Raw genomic sequence first — 22,245 nt, forward strand, 5'->3', positions numbered from 1 at the left:
ATATCAGTGAACCAATCACCATGAGGAGTCATGTGGTTCGATGCCCCTGAATCAATGTACCAAACTGTATCATCAGTGCATTTTTCAACAACTCTGCCTTTTACATACTGCATGGCAAACAATCTATCTCCTGAAGTATCATCTACCTGACTAGATGTAATAAAGTGTCCATGCTATTTGCCTTTTTGATTGCCCTGCTTCTTCCAGCAGTCCTTGGAAATATTCCCATACTTCCCGTAGTAATGACAATCCTTATCCTTGTTTGGATTGTCAGATGGACGCTGCTGTTGCCAGGAGCCTCTACCTCTAGGGCTAGATCTCCCCTTGCGTCTAAATTTTCCACCACCTCTTGCATTCGATACCTGCTGGTTGTTGTTGCCATAAAATGCATTTTGCTGGCCTCCTCTGCTAGATCAATAGCCTCTACCACAGTTTCCACGGCTGCGTTGATTGGAATAGAAAACTGCATCTTTGTTTTTAGAACTACTAGATCCTGTAGCCAAGCCAAGATTAACCTCTTCATGGATAAGCAATGCAACCACAGCTCATTGAAATCAGGCATTTCAGCCCACACAGACATAGAAGTGTCAAAAGACTTATTCTCAGGCCCCAAGCCATTCAAAGTCACAACAAACATGTCTTCATCTTCAACCTGTGAACCAACAGATGCCAACTGATCCGCAATGGTCTTAACCTCCGTGACATAATCCTGTATAGATTTTCTCTTCCTCTCCATGTTGTTAAACTTCTGCTTTAACTGTATCTTCCTGGCACTTGTGGTTGTGCCATAATACTTGACCAAAATGTCCCATGCATTCTTAAGAGAGCTGCAGTTCATTATCTGCATTACCATGGCATCTGAGATACATAAAGAGAGCCAGTGCAAGACTCTACGAGCTCTTTCTGTCCAAGCTCGGTGTAATCACCTCTGATCAGTCTCGTAGGTCGATCTGGGAGCTCAGGTTCAGCTTCTGCTCCAGTCACCAACTCCCAATAGCCTTTCCCTATTAAGAAGTTCTCCATGCGAAACTTCCATATGGCATAATTGTTACTGTCAAGATTTTCCCCCACTATCTGGGTTATGTTGTTAGTCCTCTCTGCATTAGCCATGTTGTACCAGACACTATTTAGTCACTGCCTGACTTCCTGCAAGCCAACAAGTATGACTGACCAAGTTCAATCCTCAACTGTTTATGATAGTTTTCTGCAATTAATTGCAGTAAAAAACCAGGGTATTTCAGCCCAATGATAGCTCAAAATAGTCCACAACCAGTGGTGTAACTCATAAGTATAACAATCAATACATATGCTTTAGAGTTGCTTCAGCTTAAACTCTTGCAACCTCACTGCCAGGGTAAATACATACAATCTGAAAACTGTAAACTTTCAGTTGACCAGCAGCTTATACAAAGCCAAAACTGAGTCATATACATGTCATACATGTCCCAAATCTTCATAGACAGTTGCTAGTACATGTAGCAGTCCAAACATAACCATATAGGCACAAAACAGTGCATAAACAACAAGTATAGGTGTCAAACTTCCTGCTCATAGATTGCATTCAGCAAATGCTCAGTAAAACCTTGTCTATCTAGCTCCAAAACAGCCTCAAATCATGTCATACATTCACTTCGAAGTGTTAGGTTCAATACATGAGCATTCGGGTAACCATAGACATCCTGTCTTCACAAATCCAAGTCATAGATTGCATTTACAGTTAGCAACCAGCCAAGACAATGTCACTACAATAATTTCCAGGTCTACATTTCAGTTTTTAAGAGCCTTCAATGCTTATTTTAATCCCCAACACATTCAACATCCATATCCCATACCATACATCTTCCTGAAGCTAACAGAAGGCATGTATTTCTTCAAGGCCAATGAGTATATATTGATGAAAATTTATGACAATTTTCAGCCTATCATAAACTCACAGATCTCAAATAATTCCAGCTCCAATGCATGACATCAAGTCTATATGTCTTCCTGGCATATACATGTGCTTCAATGATGATTCTGAGCATGTTTGAATGCTCTTGTCTCATGTTAGAGATGCATACCTACTATATATTACTTGTATACAACAGTCCATTATTTATTCCAAATCTGTGATCAGTCCTTCAAGCTCATTAATGAGTCTATGATCAACTACTGACATATCCAGAACTTCAATGACCTTCCAAAGAGCATAGACAAGCTGTGTGTCAGTCTATGGATGATGGAGATGATGATTTGCAGACCATGAAGTATCAACACAAACAGGCGCAGTCACTCTATTTTCAGATCCTAGAGCAGCAGCTAATGTTGATGATAATGATGATGATGAGCACTCAAATGTGCTCAAGGATGCTCCCAAAGAGTCCCAGACAAGTCTTCACCACTGCCATGAAGCATAGAATCTCACATGAACAAATGCACACCTTCGAGAAACAATGGCAGCCTGTTTGGTCTTTGAGAAGTCCTGATCTTCAACTCCTGCAAGTCTTCTCGACTTCCTCCTGCTCTAGAGAGCCCACCTAGCATGGCTCTGATACCATGTTGAGATTGAGAGAGGCAGAGACAGAGTGAGGAGCAAGCATGCTCTCTTATTCTTCCATTCATTCATTATCACCTAATCACACACATAGAGTAAGTGTATACAATAGTACTAAGGTTTGTAGGACCATTCACACTGGGTCTAAGACCACCGACTTATTTAATGTCCCACACTTGTTGATATAGCTGGACACAGCTAATGTCGGTCATACATACTAACAGGAGAATAGTATGAGCTTGATATTCTAACACCAAGGCTCTAAGAGCCAATCGAAAATCCTTGTGGTAGCAAAACAACTAGACAAATACAAAGCTACCAACGATCCATATAGCTTCATGGAGCAGTTTGAGCAGGTCTTTGAGGCCAACGGCCTCACCGATCCTACTCAATGCTTCCAAGCCTTTGGACAGTGTGTAACATGCCCGCCTATCGGCTTCCCAGCACGTTTTAGCGGTCCATCGAGAAACGAATCTAAGCATCACTGTCAGGCACTCCCATGGAATGTTTTGGGGTTTGTCACTTAGGGTTTTTTGAGTCTGCCTCACAATGAAACGGCCGAATCCACAAGGATTGACCTAAAATCTAGGTTCCTAGGGCCAAGGTCTCCTAACAACATTCTAGCATCGTGTTTTGGACATTCTACTTTATGCAGAGTTACCCAATCTGAAGCAGATCCATACCACACTTGGTTCAAAGAGAATGGGAAACGAGAGGGATGCGCCGCTCAACCTCTCTGCCCATAGGGCATAGTCCCATTCTGGTCCCCTAAAACATCATGAATCGGGTTCTAACTTAACAGTACCTAAAGTTAAATGGTGATAAGTCCTTGTGAGAAGCCTCCCAATTCTCTGGGACCACCCTGCGATAGGATGGACCCATCAGGGATTTCGCCCAGGTCCCGCTTCCCTTGATAGCTTTAGTTTTCTAATTAGGTCCTACCACATTTATGTGCGACATTAAAAATCAGCTTCATTAATTAAGCCTTTTAGGAAATAGGGTTTGTTAGCGTAATTTACAACACAAACATGAAAACAAAATAAGTAGTCCTTTTGACAAACAAGTTCCTTATCAAGTTAATCTTTGGCGCTTGCCCATACAGAAGAAATATGTATCCCTTCTGTCCAACATATGTACTCGGTCCAAATCACATGGCACCATAATTTCCATTCCTTATCTAAAATAGGATCTTCCAATGCCCTAGACATTGGGTTCACAGCATTCTACAATTCCGTTCCGGTCTAGGTAAGGGGTGTCCAAGGCTCCATTGACCCCAAGCAACCTAGGAGTGAGACACAACTTCCATTGTTGGCCTTTTCACCACTCGAACTTCAGCTCCTGAATCGAGCAATGCCCTCTCAGGGTAATCCGTGGTGTGATCTTGGGGATGATCCACTCGTGCAAAATATCCTTCCTTAATTAATCTAATTAAGAATCAAGCATAATCAAGGCAATCAGCCTAATATCATCTTCCAGTGAAACATTCTTTTATTTCCATGGCTACTTGTCATTACTCACCTTTGCCATGGTTTTACCATTCAACACAAGTACTTGGAATATTTATCCAAATCATAAACGCAACAATCAATTGATTGCAAAAAGCATTTAGGGTGTTATTCAATCAACCAACAAAACTTATTGTATTTTTTCCAAACAATACAAGAATAGACGCAATAATAATTCCATCTCATATTTGCTCTCCCCCTTGGGATCAAATAGCGATTCTATACAAAATTTACTTAATACTTGTATACACAATTCCTAATATTATTATTTTTACGATTATGCTATTCATAACCCCTGATCGATTGCTCTATCAACGAATAAGCCATACAGAACTAAGTGCAATTAACTTCCCTTGATACATGCACTTTGCAAACTCCATCTTTTGAATATGTGAGAAGAGGCTTATCCCTTCCCATGACCTATTCTTGTACATCATATCATGTGCCTAATGTATCTCATGCAAGAATCAAAGAAAGCATCTATCAATTTAGAAATACATTACTTACGACCGGAACTATAACTGGATTGACAGTGATGCCTTCGCTCAAAGCTTCATTGCTGGTTGTAGGGTTGCCATCCACACGCGACATTCTTTGCTTGGAGGCCATTGTCCACAAGTAGACTCAAGAGATTAAGAAGGCGTAATAGATTCAAGATGGGAGAGTGTAAGAGAAGATGGCTAAGTTGAGGATCGAGATAGAGGGAATTGAGCTAACTCTCTCCCTTGCAACCTCTCGGGGTAATTCTTCTCTCTCTCTCTCGTTCTCTCCCTCAAGCTCTCTCTCACAATCTCTTGGAGGGGTATCCTTCTCTCTACCTCTCTCTCATAGCCTCTCGGGGTCTCCTTATGCTCCCTTGTGCCTCCCCATACCTCATATTTATAATGAATTAGAGAAGAGAGGATGTGGTTGAGAACAAGAGTTCTTGGTAGAGGGGCTCTTGTAAGAATAAGTGATCTGATACTCACATCATAAATTTAATGGTTCCATTAGCTCCAAAAGGGGGTAAGACTCTAAGACACTTGGTTAGAAATCTTTTAGATCACTCCTTCTTTCTCTCCATGTTCAAAGTGTTGTCTACTGCATGTAGACTGCGATCGTGGCATGCGCGATTTTGCCAATCACTCTCTTTATTTTTTTATTTTCATAAAATCTCCAAAACTAACTAAAAAATCACTTATCTTTTCTTTTAAATGACATCCAGTTCTAGAAATCTCCATATCTTTTTAGAATAATATCTAAAATATCTAGAATATGCTAGTTTTACCCAAAATCTAATATTTTTGGACCATCCATACTATATATATTAACACTAGTGATTAATATAGCTCATAACTCTCGTTCACATTGTAACTTTTGTGAAGGGTGGCTATGGTCCTTGTTAATCTAAGAAAAATATTGAATTTATGACTCTCAATTTTTAAAATAAAATATTTTTAACTAAATAAAAATGGTTAGTATGTTAGCTAGTTTTTACCTTAGTCTTTAGTTAGTAACCTTACTAACTCATTAATTGAATAACTAACTTTCAAACTAACCAACTAACTTTTAATTGTGTGGAAATATTACACTATGCTTAGGCGATAAGGGTCGCGGACCTGGTACATAAGTCCAGATGCTGAGAGCATGCTGATTTCAATGGCTTGAAAAATCTTTTTATTAAGAGATTTTCCAAACCTGGATACTCCGATAACCTGTTGGTGCGACTTATGAACGTCAAGTAGAAAGAGAGAGAGAGGAGTTCTCAACAAGTCATGGGATTTTCTTGATGTGCACAAGTTCTTCTTAGAAGTTTCAATTACAAGAGGGCCCTTGTGACTGCTAGAACTCCATGTTGATAATGTGACTTAAGTGAGCTCCTTAAAGGATCTCAACTAGACTCATGACAATCCAATTATCCCCAAGTTATTGAATTTTGCAATGGCTTATACTTACTCTCTATTTTGTTGAGGGGTTGTTAGGCACTCTTGAGTTTTGGCCTCCAGAGGTGAGAGTACTATTGGTTATGTCCTAGGTGTGGAAGCAATAGCATGAAACACCTATAAGATGTTGTAGCTACATCTAGCTTTGCTTCCTAGGGTATGGAATTTAGATTTCTAGCTCCCTTAGTTAATGTTGACCCTAACTTGTTCAATGAGATTTGTACGAAGATTTAGGGGGTGATTGTAGGTTGGCTTAGAAGGTATCCTGATTGCCTACACCTAGATCTTGAGTGAGTGCAATTGTGGCATAAATTCAAGCCATAAAGAAACTCTATTCCATGGTTCTATCTCAATTTGTAGAGTTGTGGTACAATCTCTTTTTGCCTCCACCTACCATTCTTAAGACACTCCCAAGGGTGACCTTATGGTGAGTTGTGCTTACCTTCTTGCTCCTAAAGACTTGGCTATCTCTTCCCAAACTATGATGGCCTTTGTCCCTATAGTTGTGCTGATGTGTGTGGGTTTCCTTCTCAAGGGAATTTGCATCAACAAGAAAGGTACAAATCACAATGATATTCACTCATGGTGCCTTGTGGAAGCTTTTGATGTGAGCATTCTAGAAGCTTTTTGGGTGAGGGTAATTTGTCCTAAATGGCTTCACCAAAAAATGTTTTAAGGGCCATGTTAAAATACTTTCCTTTTCTTTAGCCAAAGTATTTGTTAAGCCCTCAAATAGTGTAACAATACCTTTTGCTTTGTTGAAAAACCCCTTCTATGGAGCTTGAAGGAACATTGTAGTTGATGGTGGCTCTAATGGCTAAGATATTCAATGTTGCAATACAGTTTATGTTTCACAAGCCTCTAGGTCATGGACTAAGCATGTGAAGAGAGTGAAGCTCCCCTCGAGCAGTGCTACTTCTATTGTTGAGCTAGATGATATGAAGTTCTTAAGTTGAGGTATTTCACTAGTTGTTTTGAAAATGGTGTTCCAAGGCCAAAGGATGTTACATAGGTGCTTGAGTAGCTCAATAAGGTTTGCGTTTTACAATCCTCTAGGTCATGGATTGAGCGTGTGATGAGAGTGAGGTTCCCCTTAGGAAATTCTACTTCTATTGTTGAGTTAAGTGTGATACAAAACTCTTAGGTTAAGGGGTGTTTCATTGGTTTTTTCAAAAATGTTGCTCCAAGGTCAAAGGATCTTACATAGGTCCTTGAATAGCTTGAGGCAAGCTTTTTTGAGAAGTGGTTGCTAGTAGAAATCCCTTAGTTCTTGATCTTGTACCTTCTCTCTTCTACCTTTGAGATGATGCCGACAGGTTTTCTTATCTTTACTTAGGATATGATGTACCTTTAATGTTAGTGCTCTTGTACTATATGTGAAATAGATAGTGGAGCACTCAAATTAGCAACTCCCAAGGTTTGTGTCTCAATAGTTCTATGTGTGCCCCAACTTAAGGTAGCCACTCGTGGTGGAATCCTCAATGGAGAGTTTGAAGTTCGTGCCACTACTTTGAGTTAGATGCCCTAATCAACAATATAACCACTCTAGATGCTGGTGGTGATTGTCCCTTTTGGTTTGTAAATTTTTTGAACTTTGTAGATTGGGCATTGACCTAGGTAGGTGTTTGATGACTAGCTCTAGGTAGTACTCACAGGTTCAAGGAGTTATGGCCAAGAGACTATCTAGCTCATGTTCAGTCTTGAGTGGGGTCCCAGGAGTCGCTTGAGAGTGTAGAGCATGATAGAATTTGGTGTGCATGGAAAGTGTCTACCCAATGTGTGCTAGGCTCTTCTCTTGGCAACATGGGATGTGAGCTGGTTGCTCATATATTACCAAGTCTCATTGCAACTTCATAGCTATCTAGATTCCTCTATTTGCAACTCAAAATAAGAACAACATGTTCCATTGAGGTTATCTAATTATGTATGTCCACGGAAAATTGATGTGCAATTGAACCAATTACAGCTAAGAGTGACAAAGCAGTTAATTTTTGAGGTTGTTGGAATCATGCAATTCCATCTGTGTTGGGGTTCACAACCTGTGCATGTGGTTGAATGCAACTTGGGCATAAGTTTTGAGGCACTATGATAGGCCTATTTCAGCCAACCTGGGGTGGTGTGTATGGTCTACTCTTAGTTATTTTTTTTGTCTACTTTTAATTATCTCGATCTTTGTTAATGTGTCTAATACTTTCCTAATATATGCATATAATTTGTAAAGCTAATGCTCAGCCCAATGGGCCATTAGTTGCACAACTATAGCCATAGCTTTGCAACGCGTAGTTTGCAAGTTTTTTTTTTTTTTGCGCACCAGGTGTTTACAATAGCATAAAAATACGTGTGAAAATTGCAAGTCAAAGCACATTTAAAAATCCTTTTAACGTAATGTGACAATTGTAGGTCTTGTCACGTATAAAAAATCATAGAAAATTGTGTTTATAAGTCACAAAATAAATGTGACTTTAGATGCAAGTCTCCTAACGTGCTTGTTTTCATGACTATAGAAGCACCCAAAAGTTTTCTTTCTCAATTAAGAAAACGTGTCAACAATAAGGGCTTTTGTGGGCCTAATCCCTTGTAATGTTTGTATCTATAACTATACTTGCACATATGCTTAGCATGTCTAGATCTGGTTTGCATCTTCATCTACAACTATAATTAACACTGACCTATGCCTAGCACATGCCACAAAGAAAACTCTCAACCCAATCTCCAAGGAGGAGTCCACACAAATAGATGAATCACAAGTGGCCTTGTGCATCCTTCGTTACTTATAGGGGACTCGATCATATAGGATCATCATGTATGGAGAGGGGGTTACTCTCTTTCTTTGTGCTTATGTTTGGAAGACAATTTGCACATGCAAATCATAGCTATAGGTGTATTTCTAAGCGTACCTATAGTCAAGTGTACAAGTATGACCAATAATAGATGTGTGCATAAATGCTCTAATAGATGCATATACTATAGGAAAAAACATGTGTAGAAGTGTAATGCTTTAGCAAATGCTTGTTTGTGGCATATGTTTCTATATTTATGAATTGCATATGTCTAAATTCACATACATGGAAAAAAATGAAATTTTATGTGCATTACCACACGATGATTTAAACACTTTTTCATTCTATATAATGATAAATTTCATCATTTGCATAGCAATTGTATTCATGATGACCAAGTCTAGTGAGATTTGTAAAGTTGTAGACACAAGCATGGGTTTTCTTTTGGGGCTTCAAGAGGCTAAGATAAAATTTATATTTCAATTTTGTGCATGTTGAGACGATGTCCATGTGGACAATCCCACTACCCCCATAAACCATAAACTATGCAAATAAAGAAAGAAATCTGTACATTGTGACACTAAAAAAGAAGAATAGAGCATCACCCAAGTCTCAAACACTTGACAAGGCCTCGACCCATTGGGAAACACCACACATCCCAAACCAAAAGAATAATGAAACAAATATTAGAACAACATACATACATAGCCTCTTGTAGCTCAAAAATAGGTACACCATAGCCTTATAGGGCCATAATCAATGGGAGACAATGTATAAGGGCATGCCCATGTTATAGCTCACTCTTTAATGAACTTGATGTCTACAACTCCCTTTACAACTCTGAGCTTAGTGGACAAGTAGAAATGTTGGACTACCTTTGGGAAGGTCTCAACTCCAAGACACTTCAAACCTACAAGGTTTTAACTTCAGAGCCACACCTCCTCCACAAACATGCTTATAGTCATTGGGACTTTGACATGAGTATGTATAACCTTCTTCAACTCCACAACTTCATAATCTTCATACATTTGAACAAAAATTCAATAACTACTTGACCTTTGCACGATGCACCACCACTGACTCAACTACCCACTCTTGTTCTTTAAATCACAACTAGTTATAGCACTTTCACAAGAACCTCCATGGATTTGTTACTCCCACCTTTGTTGGTGATCACCATTGTGCCCCCTTCTTTATGATCCACATGCCTCTCTTGAATAAAAAATGGTTGTATATCAAAGTACCCTACTTTTGTATCCCCATCTTTAAAGCTTCCCTATCCTCAAGGCATCTTTCTTTTAACATTAAAATAATGTTTATTTTGCTTAAAATAAAGAGACCACCATCATCAACCATAAATAACATGTTGTCTTACTTTCTATTCATTTGCCAAAGCTAGTGGAAGCCAAACATAATATCCTAGGTCATCCTTCAATGTAAGCCCACAAGCCAAATTAGCATCTTGCCCATGTCATTGGCTCTTTCCCACCACCTAACCTTATCATTTTGAAAGCCACATAGATAGTCTAAGTTTCATTTATGCATTCATGTCATTTTAAATATATTATGTACATTCAATACAATTATCTAGTCCATATAGTACCTTAATTACCATATAATTGATAATCTTTTATATAAAAACTTTGCATCATAACAAATACTATTTTATAAAAAATAATATCCTTTTGTACGAAAGTAAATTCTTTTGTATGAAAGTTGATTGTTAGTACGATATCCTTGTTCTCAATATAGATCATGAGACCTATGCGATCTCAACAACCACTCAATGCACAATCAAGTTTTCAAAGAGGATCCTTTGAAGGATTTTGAAGCATAACATTGAAGATCCATTTCAAAACAAAAACTTCCCACAAGTTGATATGTCTATGTTATGTGATGGAGGGATACTCGTTAGTTTGTAGCTTAGTTGATTTTAAGTGTCATAATCAAAGGAGGGGTTTTGTTGTACTTCTTCTTTGACATCTTTTTAGACTTGTAAAGTAGAAATTGAAGAAAGGCAACAAAGTGCATAGTCTATGCAGCAAGTCACGCAAAAAATATTGAACTATAGTTCAAAGAAAGCTCCCTCCATCATGTAGCATAGAGGTATCATCTCTTGAGTAATTTTAAAAAAGTATAGTAGTCTTAATAGTAATGCAGTTCCATATCACTAAGATTTCAATATCAATATAAAAAATAGAAACAAAAAATAATTGGTAGAATCGATTTTAACATGAACTAAAAAAGGAATATATGATAAAACACCTAAATTTTGATGCAAATTAATAATTTATTTTGCTATTAACTCGATAATTTTATTATTTAAAAAAGATAATATTTCAATCACTACCATTGAAAGAAGTTAATAATTGCAACCATGTAAAAGAAACTAAAACTTAGTACTTGCAAGTAGAGAGATAGTAGACAGTTGAATATTCAAATTATTTACTCTTCAACAAGTACAAATACCAAACCATCTACTTTTTCAATGTCATCTTGATCATTATTCATTTCTATTTTATCCTCATCCTCACCTCCAAATGTTTTTGCCTTCAACAAGTACAAATACCAAATCATCTACTTTTTCAATGTCATCTTGATCATTATTCATTTCTAATTTATCCTCATCCTCACCTCCAAATGTTTTTGCTATGACCTCACTAGTATATTGTATAAATGTTTTGCTTGAGACATAGGTCACTACACAAAATGCAACAATCAATGGATTTTCCAAGATGTGTAAGTTAGAGAAGCAATACACTAGGTTGTTGCCTCTAGTCACTTTCAATCTATTCATATGTGTTGAGTGCACAAAATTGAATGCAAATCAATTTTGTTCGCAACTATTAGATGAAGCATTTAAAGATAACACACATGTAGTTGTGTATTGAAGCTTGTGGAACCAAACTCTTCCACTAAGTAGGGGGGCTAAATAACTATTTATTGCATCAATATAACAAGAATCCCCAAACATCCCTAATCTTGTGTGCTTCATTACAAGTATTTCTCCTTACCTTGGTCCTTGGCAATAATGGATCATATGTCTTTCTCAAATTTGATGTAATATCTTTATTTTTAATTGTTGAAAGACTTGAGACTTCAGAGCTAGGACATAGTGTGCCTATTCACCTAACATGAATTTGTAATCCTTGTGATGGTTACCTTTTCACGCGATGTGAAAGAGGCGATCTCATCTATCTTTTTGAATGTCTCATGGAAGTGCTAATGAATCTTTCACAAGACCAAGTTTTCCATATTAATCATGCATAAAGGACCATAGATGGATTAACTAATTCAACAATCATTTTCAAATTTTGCAAAAAATCTTGGCTTTGAATATTTGCAATACATTTCCTTGCACGATTAATATATTGACGATTCTTAATGAGTCAACTATATTGAAATCTACTTTGTCATGTTCTCTTGAAGCACATATTTCACCTCTTGTAGAAAACCACATGGCACAAAAGATTGTTAATCATTTATCCTAGTTTTGTTGAAATGATACATATGTATGTTGATGTTCTCTTTATAAACTTAACAATAATGTTTACATCCAATAAGATAAGTTGAAATAATGTTATGGGAATGTCTCCACATTATTGAGCAGTAGATTAAGAGTATGAGATGCACGAGGCATCTAAGTAATTGCTAAATACTTGGCCATTATGTGCTCATTTGCATTCTTATAATTAGAAACATTATATCACATAATAGGAGTGGCATTCTTTGGATCTCCCAATTTTGCTATGGACCACTCATATATATTTTCTATGAAGTTGGCTGTCTTTTCCTAAAGAGATGTATCAACTACTTCTAGAAACTATATCCCTTGGATATATAATGACAACTCCAATCAATGGCTTGAATTAAATATTTATCCAATCATCCAATGCAATTGTACATCCACATGAAGGGACAAAAGCAAACACTTAGCATTTTAGATGTGTCCCTAGGTCTATTTTAATTCTAATCAAGTATTCTATGTGTATTTTGTTATATTATAGTAAAGTGAACCCAACTTAGATATTCTATGTGTATTTTGTTATAGTCTAGTAAAGTAGATCTAGCTTTAGCCATGTATATTAAAGCACATTGATATATTAGATTTTAGATGACATTGAAAGGGGTACCAAAAGCCATGAAAGTTTGTGTCTAGTTTAGATATAATATTAAGTTATTTTGGTTTTTAAGCTTGCCTTGCCACAAACTCTATCTTGCATGAGAAGATATGATACCACTTAGATTTGGTAGAGATTGCATTGATGGATTTGCCACACGAGATATACTTGCTCCATTTCTAACTTGAATATGTGGAGTACTCCCACTACCTTATCAAACTCATCAATTCTAGATGTAGTTGTTGATCCTACTCCTTCAATGTTTTCATGCATGGTCTTTTATACTCTTTTGTTTTATGTTTGTGGTTCTTCAAAACTTTCAAAACAAGATTTTGACATTTGCAAGTGGATTTGTACAAGCAACTATATTTCAACATGAAGGTACCTTCTTTATATAGTTTCACTTAGGTCCACATCTTGTCATTTTGAAAGCTTGCTATTTGTGGCTAGCGTGCAATATTTTTTATCGTCAACATGCAACCTTGATGTTTCTTACCATATAACCTTAGTATTTGCTAAGATGCATGATATCTTCATGGGTTCACTTATTAAAAATTGTATTTACAATATACCTTAGTATTTTTCAAAAAATATACCAAAATATTTACAAGTTTAATTTTATAAAATAGTATTTAAAAATTAATAGGTTTGAATTAAAATAGATATATAAACTCATTAAAACATTTACAAATAAGGGATTTGGAATATGGGACTTGAACTTATACAATGTGGTTAAGTTTCTATACAATGATCCCCCAATGCATTATATTACCTATGTGTTGTATAATAAGCTCACATGTAAAAGTTTAATAAATTTTAAGTGAATTATTTGGATATGTTATTGTCAAAAGTCCACTAACAAATCATATGATTTCAATAAAGTCAATATTTATTCATAATTCTATTAACAAATCATACGATTTTAATAAAGTCAATATTTTCTACTAAGCTACAAGCATTATTAGATAACTCATTCTTATGATAAGAAGTCCAACCTAGTCAAAGGTGCAAGCTAACACTAGGCATTTAAGTTGACAATTTTTGACATTAACATAATACTTAGGGGTGGAAGTTGACAGTAGGACATGAAACAAATAATTATTGACATTGATAACATATGCCTTATCTTTGGTCTTTCATACTATAATAAACAACTACGAGATAATATCCTTAATTTTGTTGCACATGTATTAAGGCTCCAACCGCTGTACCCAATCATATTGAAGGGCAAAGGTGTTTGACATTGCATTGAAGGCGATATAGCAGTAGCACGTGAAGTTTTCTATTTTGTCAAAATGTTTGAAAATTTCAATCAGATTGTCAACAAAAAGCTTGATGAGAACAATTATCCAGCATCAAAGTTCAAGATGATAAATTTCTTGAAGGGAAAAAGTGTTTGACATTACGTTGAAGGAGATATGGTAATAGCACCTAAAGTTTCTATGTGAAGTGCTACTCCAAAATAGGTAAAGGCCAAGAAAGATTGACATCAAACAACATAGAGTAAAGTTATGTATTGGTTGTCTATCAGTATCATAGATATCATGATGGGCTATTTATAGGAATCTGAAACCCCTACTATTGCATGAAAGGATCTGTCAAGGCTATTCAAAGTAAACACAAAGATCAAAAAGCTGTAGCTCAACCAAGTGAAAAGAGAGAACCTGCCCACCATTAATGATTATACCTTGAAGCTCAAAAATATTATGGAAGCTCTTGGATCTATTAGTGTGGTACTTGATGATAGTGATTTTATACATGCATGCTTAGATGGACTTGGAGATGAATACAAGCTCTCTAGTCATCTATAAATACAAGGGATGGTATCCTTGATTTGGTAGAATTGATTTCTATGCTAACACTTAAGGAGGAGAACCTTGACTGGGATTCCTCTTCTTCTCAAAGCAAAAAAAAGTCTCAACAAATGTTTTACTCTATTAGTGGAGGTAGAGGTTGTGGCAGAGGCCAAGGTGGTGGACATGGGGTCAAGGTTATGATGCACATAAAAATAGAGGAGGACAATCCCGAGGAAGGGTGAGTCAAAGAGGGCAAGTTATAGATTCTAATAGGAAACATAATTATGGTGATAGCAGAGAGTGTTGGTATTGTAGTAAGAAATGCCACATTTCTAAAATTTTAGAAATGGGAAAAAACAAAAAGGTAATTATGCACCCAGTAGTAGAAATAATGATGATAGAAGTGAATAGTTGTTTATTATGTAGCACTTTATGAATATTATTACTACTGATGATTCATCAAAGAATAGTGTATAGTACGTAGAATTAGGTGCTTCTAACCACATACTTCTCATCGAGAGTTGTTTAGAGAGATGTATAGTCCAAAGTCTCTAGGCTACGTGGAGCCAGGGGATGATATAGCTTACCCCATCACTCACGTTGGAAATGTTCCTTTGAGCATGCAAGATGGCAAAGCTAAGTACTTGGTTGATGTGCTACTCATGTACCAAATATTACCAAAAATTTGGTTTCTGTTGTTCAGATGGTAGAATAGGCATTGCAAGTTTGGTTCTGATATGATGATTGTTATGTTGAAGATCTCAAAAAAGCTTTCTAGTTGATTGCAAAAGGGAAATGTGTTGGTAGATTGTTTACTCTATTGCCATGTTTCGAAAAGGTTTAGATGTTGTGGCATATATTGAAATTTGGCATAAAAGAATTGGTCCTGTGAATGTGCAGCAAGTGAAATACATGTAGTAAAAAAAGATTATGGATGGATTGTCCAAGTTTAGAGTTGATAGGATGCATATAGTATATGAAGCATGCCGATTTGGAAAGCAACCAATGCATGCATTTCCACATTAAAAAAATATATGCAAGAAGCCACTTGAATTGATACATTTTGATGTGTAGGGTCCTATAGAGACTACAACTTTGAGTGGTTGCAAGTATTATGTTTCCTTCATTGATGTGTGGGGTCCTACAAAGACTGCAACTTTGAGTGGTTATTTCCTTCATTAATGATCATATACTTGTAAAGTATGGATTTACTTTATATGTGAGAAAAGTAATGTAACATGTCCACTCGACCGCTTGTGGGACATGTCTTAGCAGCCCATCAGGAAGAGGGTCTAGAAAGCTCCGCCTAGCACTTGCTAGGAATGGCACAAGGTTTGCGATCTAGGTCTCCCCGAGTTTGCCCCGAGCGGAAGTGTCTGGTCGTTCCCACTTAGGATTGACCTGAAGTCAGGGTTCTTGTGTGGGATTCGGAGGCAAGGGATTTACAGCTAGAGCCTCCCCTGGCACCCAAGCGTCCTCTCGCTCCAAGGAGCACCCACGGAGAGACCTCTTGCGGCGGGTTAGGTCCATATACCCGGCGCGGCTAACAACCCCCTTGGATAGGGCCAGGCAGATAGTCAGAGGTAACTGTTCCTGCCTCTCCCTCCAGGCTTTTAACCTGAAGTATTAAGTGTATTACCTTGAATTAGTTCCATGAGCAAATAAGATTAAATAATGTATCTAAGTGTACAATCACAAACATTTCGGAGGCCGTTTGCACGACCAAATGCTAAGGTGTGACTCCTTTTTCCCGGATGCTCCCAGCACCCGATCCTGGATCGTTCACGACTTGGCGAGATCCCAATAACCTCAAACAAGATCATGCAAGCAAATGTTCTTGGTAAGCTAACTCATTTTGGCTTGCTCTTCCCCTTGGGTTTTACCTTATGGTATCTTAACCCTAACTCAAAGCATTAAATGGTCAACAAAGGCAATGGACATGCCTTTATTCGCAACCCAACCAAGGGTATTTTATTCTTACAGTTCTAACAAGTTCAGTTAATACACTTGGCAATGCAAGATTCCTCATCTAGGCCTTCAGGATTCAGTCTAGATGCATGCGTCCCTTCCATCTCCCTTAGTGTAACATGCCCACCTGTTATCTTCAAGACACGTCTTAATAGTCCATCGGAAAGGATGTCTAGAAAGCTCCACCCGACACTCCCATGGAATGTTACGTGATTTGTGATCTAGGACTCTCCGTGTCTGCCACGTAGTGGAAGTATTCCGGCCATTCCCACTTGGGACCGACCTGAATTAGGGTTTTCCCTATTGGTCATTTCCTAACGGCAACTAGCGTTGAACCCGAGCAAAATACTTTACGTAGAAACGCCAGGTCCGAAGCGGATTCACGTTGCACTTGGTTCAAGGAGAATGGAAAACGAGAGGGATGTGAAGCTCAACCTCTTTGTCATAAGGCATAGTCCCATTCTGTTCCCCTAAAATAGCGTAAATCAGGATCATTTATAACTTAGACTTTAGGTCAACGCTCTTGCTGTTCGTGTCCTTTGAACGATCTTCCTGCTATCCATCGTGATTTGAGAAAAGTTCCCGGCCAACTGGGACCACCCATCCATAGGACGGACCTATGGCCACATCCACCGCACTTTCCTCAAGTTGTTTTAGTTATTTAATTACCTAACACATTAAGTTGGACATGTATCAATCAGCTTCCTTAATTAGCCCGTTAGGCACTGGTTCCTTTACGTAATCATAGCACATGACATAGAAAAACAATGTCAAACAAGTTCCTTTTTAACAGGTTATCTTATTTATCTTTGAAATACATAAAGTCTAGCCCGTAGGCTTATCCACAATCCGCCTGAAGGCTATCCAGCCATCCACAGGGATCACTAATCCAAGATTCCGCCCGTAGACTAGTATGTGGGCCTCGAGATCCAATCCCAAGCCATGTTAGCCTCTTGTGCAAGGCCCGCAAGGCGAGGGATTTACGGCTAGAGCCCCCCTGGCACCCAAGTGTCCTCCTACTCCAAGTAGCGCTTAACGGAGAGACCTCTTGTGGCGGGTTCGGTCCACCTTCCCGGCGCAGTTAACAACCCCCTTGGTTAGGGTCAGGCAGGCAGTCAAGGGTAACTGAAGCTGCCTCTCTCTTCAGGCCTTCAACTTGAAGCATTAGATATCCATTTATCCTTTAACTCTTTGAGCAAACAAAGCAAAATAGTGCTCTTAAAGCTATTACAAGCACAAACAATTCCATTGGTCGTTATTTTTGGCCAACTGCTAAGGAGTTAATCCTTCTTTCCGAATGCATTCAGCACTCGATCCGAGATCAATTGCGGCTTGGCAAGATCCCCTATATCCTGGGTTAGGGCCATACCCTATTAGCCCGACTTGATCAATACCTTAAGTTCATATGTTATTCCAATTTATCGGTTGGTCTTTTGCTTCCAAGCAATTATCTTTACTCAAGAAAGATACTATATTAGGACGATTATTCATCTTATTGCAAGATAACTTGCGTAAGAATCTGCCAACCTCATTCCGAGGAATTGGCCATTCCCTTGTGATCCAATCACAAGATCATGCAACTCTGCACTTGTTGCACAAGTGTCACATCAAACTATGGAACTATTCTATCCATCAACGGTGTCTTCTAATCACGGTGTCATGATTAGATATAACAACCCATTCCTGATTGCATTAGGCCGACATTGTCGGTCCTAGGGTTTCAAGTTTCAACTTTCTAGCGAGAGACCCTTAGGAAAAAACCCTAGACCTTTTCTCGCAAGTATGTCCTGCTGTCCCTACATTCTGTGAATGTGGGCAAGTATTTAGGATATAGGAGTTTCAGTTTTTGTAATATATCAAATACGAAAATGCACACATGAACCTCCTATTAAGGTTAATGGGAATTTTTTTTTGTCTTATCCTCACCGTCAGCGATGGTCGTGCTGGAAGGGGAGAGGGAAATAGAAGGCCAGCAAGCTCCTCACTGGAGCTTGCTCAGCCTTAAGGCCATGCCAATAGACACGCAAGGGTGAGGAGGACCTTATCCCCTCCTCTATATAATTGAGGGAGGGGGGCCGGAGGCTGAGGGACGGGAGGGCTGATATACATGAGGAGTGAGGGTTGCCGCCATGGGAGAGAAAAGCTATGCTTGTGCTGCTTGAAGGGAGACAGGAGAATGCCACGGTGCTACTGAAGGAGGAGATGCTGTCGAAGCCATCGCCTTGCTGTCAGTCCGCACCCGCCGCTGCCGTCTGGTTGCACCGTTGGACTGACGGCCTTATTACCCCCCACGTGGAAAGTCTGGAAGCTCAGAAGCTTCCAAGGGGGGGGCCTCCTTAACCCCCCTTCCTATACCTTATTATTTTTCCCCCCGGTTTTAATCCTCTTAAGGGCCTTTCACCCCCTTATTGTGCCGCATGAAACCCTTTTTATTACCCCCGTGTTTTAAGCCCCCTCTCCCATGCGTGTTGGAACACCCATGATTTAAACCTTTAAGGCCCTTCTTATGGGCTTTGAAACCCTTTCCTTCCCCCCCCCGTGTTTAAAACCATCACAAGCCCCTTAGCCCTTTCCCATGAATGTTGAAACACCCCTTCCCCTCCCAAAAGAATTAAGGCCTAAAAGGTCTTATTACCCCTCCATCGGGATTTTAAAGTTCACTTAGGCTCCCTTTCCTTGGGCTCCCTCCGTGTTTTTATAAACCCTTAAGGCCCTTTTTTGTGGATATTGGAATCACCTCCCCACCTCCCCCACGAGTTTAAACCTTAAGCCCCTTTCACCCCCCCTGATTTACCACCTATAAGCCCTTTTTCTTGGGCTTTATAAGTTCCTTTTCCACCCAAAAAGTACTAAGGCCTTAAAAGGTCTTATTAGCCCCCTCCTCGTGGTTATACCCCTTAGCCGTTCCTTGCCCTTTTCAAAATACCCTTGGGACTTTGGTTTTTTTTTCCCACTCGAAAAAGAGAAGAAGAGTGTTGAAGTGCAAGGGAGCGACGGTGGAATTCCAAAAAGGATTGTAAAGCTACTTCCACATCCGAAAAACTACAATTGTGATGCCTCCTAAGAAAGTCCAAGGCGCAATCGCGGGAGGGTCATCTCCCGGTATCCATGTGGATATCTCACCCCAAGCCCACGTTTTCCTTCTTAATTTTTATTTGATATTGTTGTAATTCAAACATGCAAGATTAATTATTAGAAATAGGATATATTTTCATCCTAGTTATTCACGACAAAGGAACTTTGTCATTAATACATTTAATGGAACATGCAAAATAAAGAAAGCATAAACGCACTTCTAGCAAATAGCTTTATGCATTGAAATGAATTATAAGCTAGATTATTATCCATTGAAATAGTATACTTCGATTAAGCTTAGAAGTATAAACTGCATCTTGTACTATTAATCCATATCCTCTTTGCAATGAATCATCATGGAAAGTGCAAGCATGAAATGATTCTTACGATGCATAAACTCTAGGAAAATATCATTTGTCAACAACATAAATTATCAAGTAAAAGGTTGCTTGTTTATCATGAATTTTGTTCGCAAAGTGTAGAAAGATTATTTGGAATTAACCTAACCTCAGATTGATAAAGTTTAGGATTGAAAAATCAATTTACGCATAGACAACGAATCATGTGGAAGTAATCTCGAAATTATCTTCTAGAGTTAATTAAATTGACATAAACTTAAAACACCTAAGCTGTGAAATACTCGTTGGGAATGAGTTAAATTCCAAGAAATGCCTATACCTTAAATACTTGCCCACATTCACTGAATGTAGGGACAGTGAATTGTAATCGTAAAAGGAACTAGGGTTTGTCCCTGAGAATCTTACAAGGATGAAACTTGGAAACCCTAGGTCTAATGGCGTCAGCCTAAAGAACTTGAAACAAATTCTTTCGTGACTCCATTGTCGCATAGTAGGATGCAACACTTGCACAGCAAGTGCAAAGTCATATGGTCTTGTGATTGGATCACAAGAAAAAGGCCAAATTCTCGCAACGAGGATGGCGGATCCTCACACAAGTTATCTTGCAAGAGGATGAGTACCTTACTATCCTTCTTGAGTAAGGAAGATTAATTGGAAACTAAAGACTAGCCGATAAACTTAAGTACCCAATGAACTTAAGGTTTGACCAAGTTGGGTTAATAGGGTACGCCCTAACCTAGGATATAGGGGATCTTGCCAAGTTGCAAGTCATCCCGGATCGAGTGCTGGATGCATTCGAAAGGAAGGATTCATTCCTTTGTAGTTTGCCAACAAAAAAACGATCAATGGAAATGTTTGTGCTTGCTACAGATTTTAGAGCACTATTTGACTTTTTTTGATCAATGAATTAAAAGATAAATGGATATCTGTACTTCAGGCTGAAGGCCTGAAGGGAGAGACAGCTTCAGTTACCCCCGACTGCCTACCTGACCCTAACCAAGGGGGTTGTTGACCGCACTGGGAAAGTGGACCAAACCCGCTGGGAGAGGTCTCTCCGTTGAGCGCTACTTGGAGCAGGAGGACGCTTGGGTGCCAGGGGGGCTCTGGCTTTAATCCCTCGCCTTTCGGGTCCTACACAAGAGGCTAACGTGACTCGGGATTGGATCTCGAGGCCCGCATACTAGTCTATGGGCAGAAACTTGGATTAGTGATCCTTGTGGATTGCTGGATAGCCTTCGAGCGGATTGTGGATAAGCCTACGGGCTAGACTCTTTGTATTTCAAAGATAAATATGATAACGTGTTAATAAGGAACTTGTCTGATATTGTTTTTCTATGTCAAGTGATAAAATTGTGTGAAGGAATCGTGCCTAAGGGGTTAATTAAAGGAGTTGGTTGTTACATGTCCAACTAATGTGTTAGGTAATTAAATAACTAAAAAAACTCCAGGAAAGTGTAGAGGATGGGCCATAGGTCCGTCCTATGGATGAGTGCTCCCAGTTGGCCGGGAACTTTTCTCAAATTCACGATGGACAGCAGGAAGATTGTCAAAGAACAGGAACAATAAAAACGTTGACCTAGAGTTATGATTAAACCCGATTTACGCTGTTTTAGGGGAATGGAATGGGACTACGCCTTATGGCAGAGAGGTTGAGCTTTGCATCCCTCTTGTTTCCCATTCTCCTTGAACCAAGTGCAGCATGAATGCGCTTCGGACCTGGTGTTTCTGCGTAAAGCAGTTCGCTTGGGTCCGACGCTAGTTGCTGTTAGGAAATGACTAAACAGGAAAACCCTAATTCAGGTCGATCCTAAGTGGGAATGGCCGGAATACTTCCGCTACGTGGCAGACGCGGAATGCCCTAGATTGCAAACCCCGTAACATTCCATGGGAGTGTCGAGTGGAGCTTTCTAGACATCCTTTCCGATGGACTACTAAGACGTGTCCTGAAGATACAAGTGGACACGCTACAGTTGGTATCAGAGCTGGTATCAGAGCCGACCAACAATGAAATTGTTTTTATGAAATCTTAATAAGATGAAGTAAAGAAAATGTTGCTGTCCAAACATTTCCTTACCTTCAATGCTGTCTTGCAGAATTACGAAGCATGGAACAAGTTCTTAGTATTTCGAATCATGTTTATGACTGCAATGCATTCTCCGCATTACCGACAAAGGGTTGGGATGATG

Source organism: Lygodium microphyllum, chromosome 29 (genome assembly GCF_053477565.2).
Source record: "Lygodium microphyllum isolate KBCC chromosome 29, Lygodium_microphyllum_v1.1.10, whole genome shotgun sequence".
NCBI classification, from domain to species: Eukaryota; Viridiplantae; Streptophyta; class Polypodiopsida; order Schizaeales; family Lygodiaceae; genus Lygodium; species Lygodium microphyllum.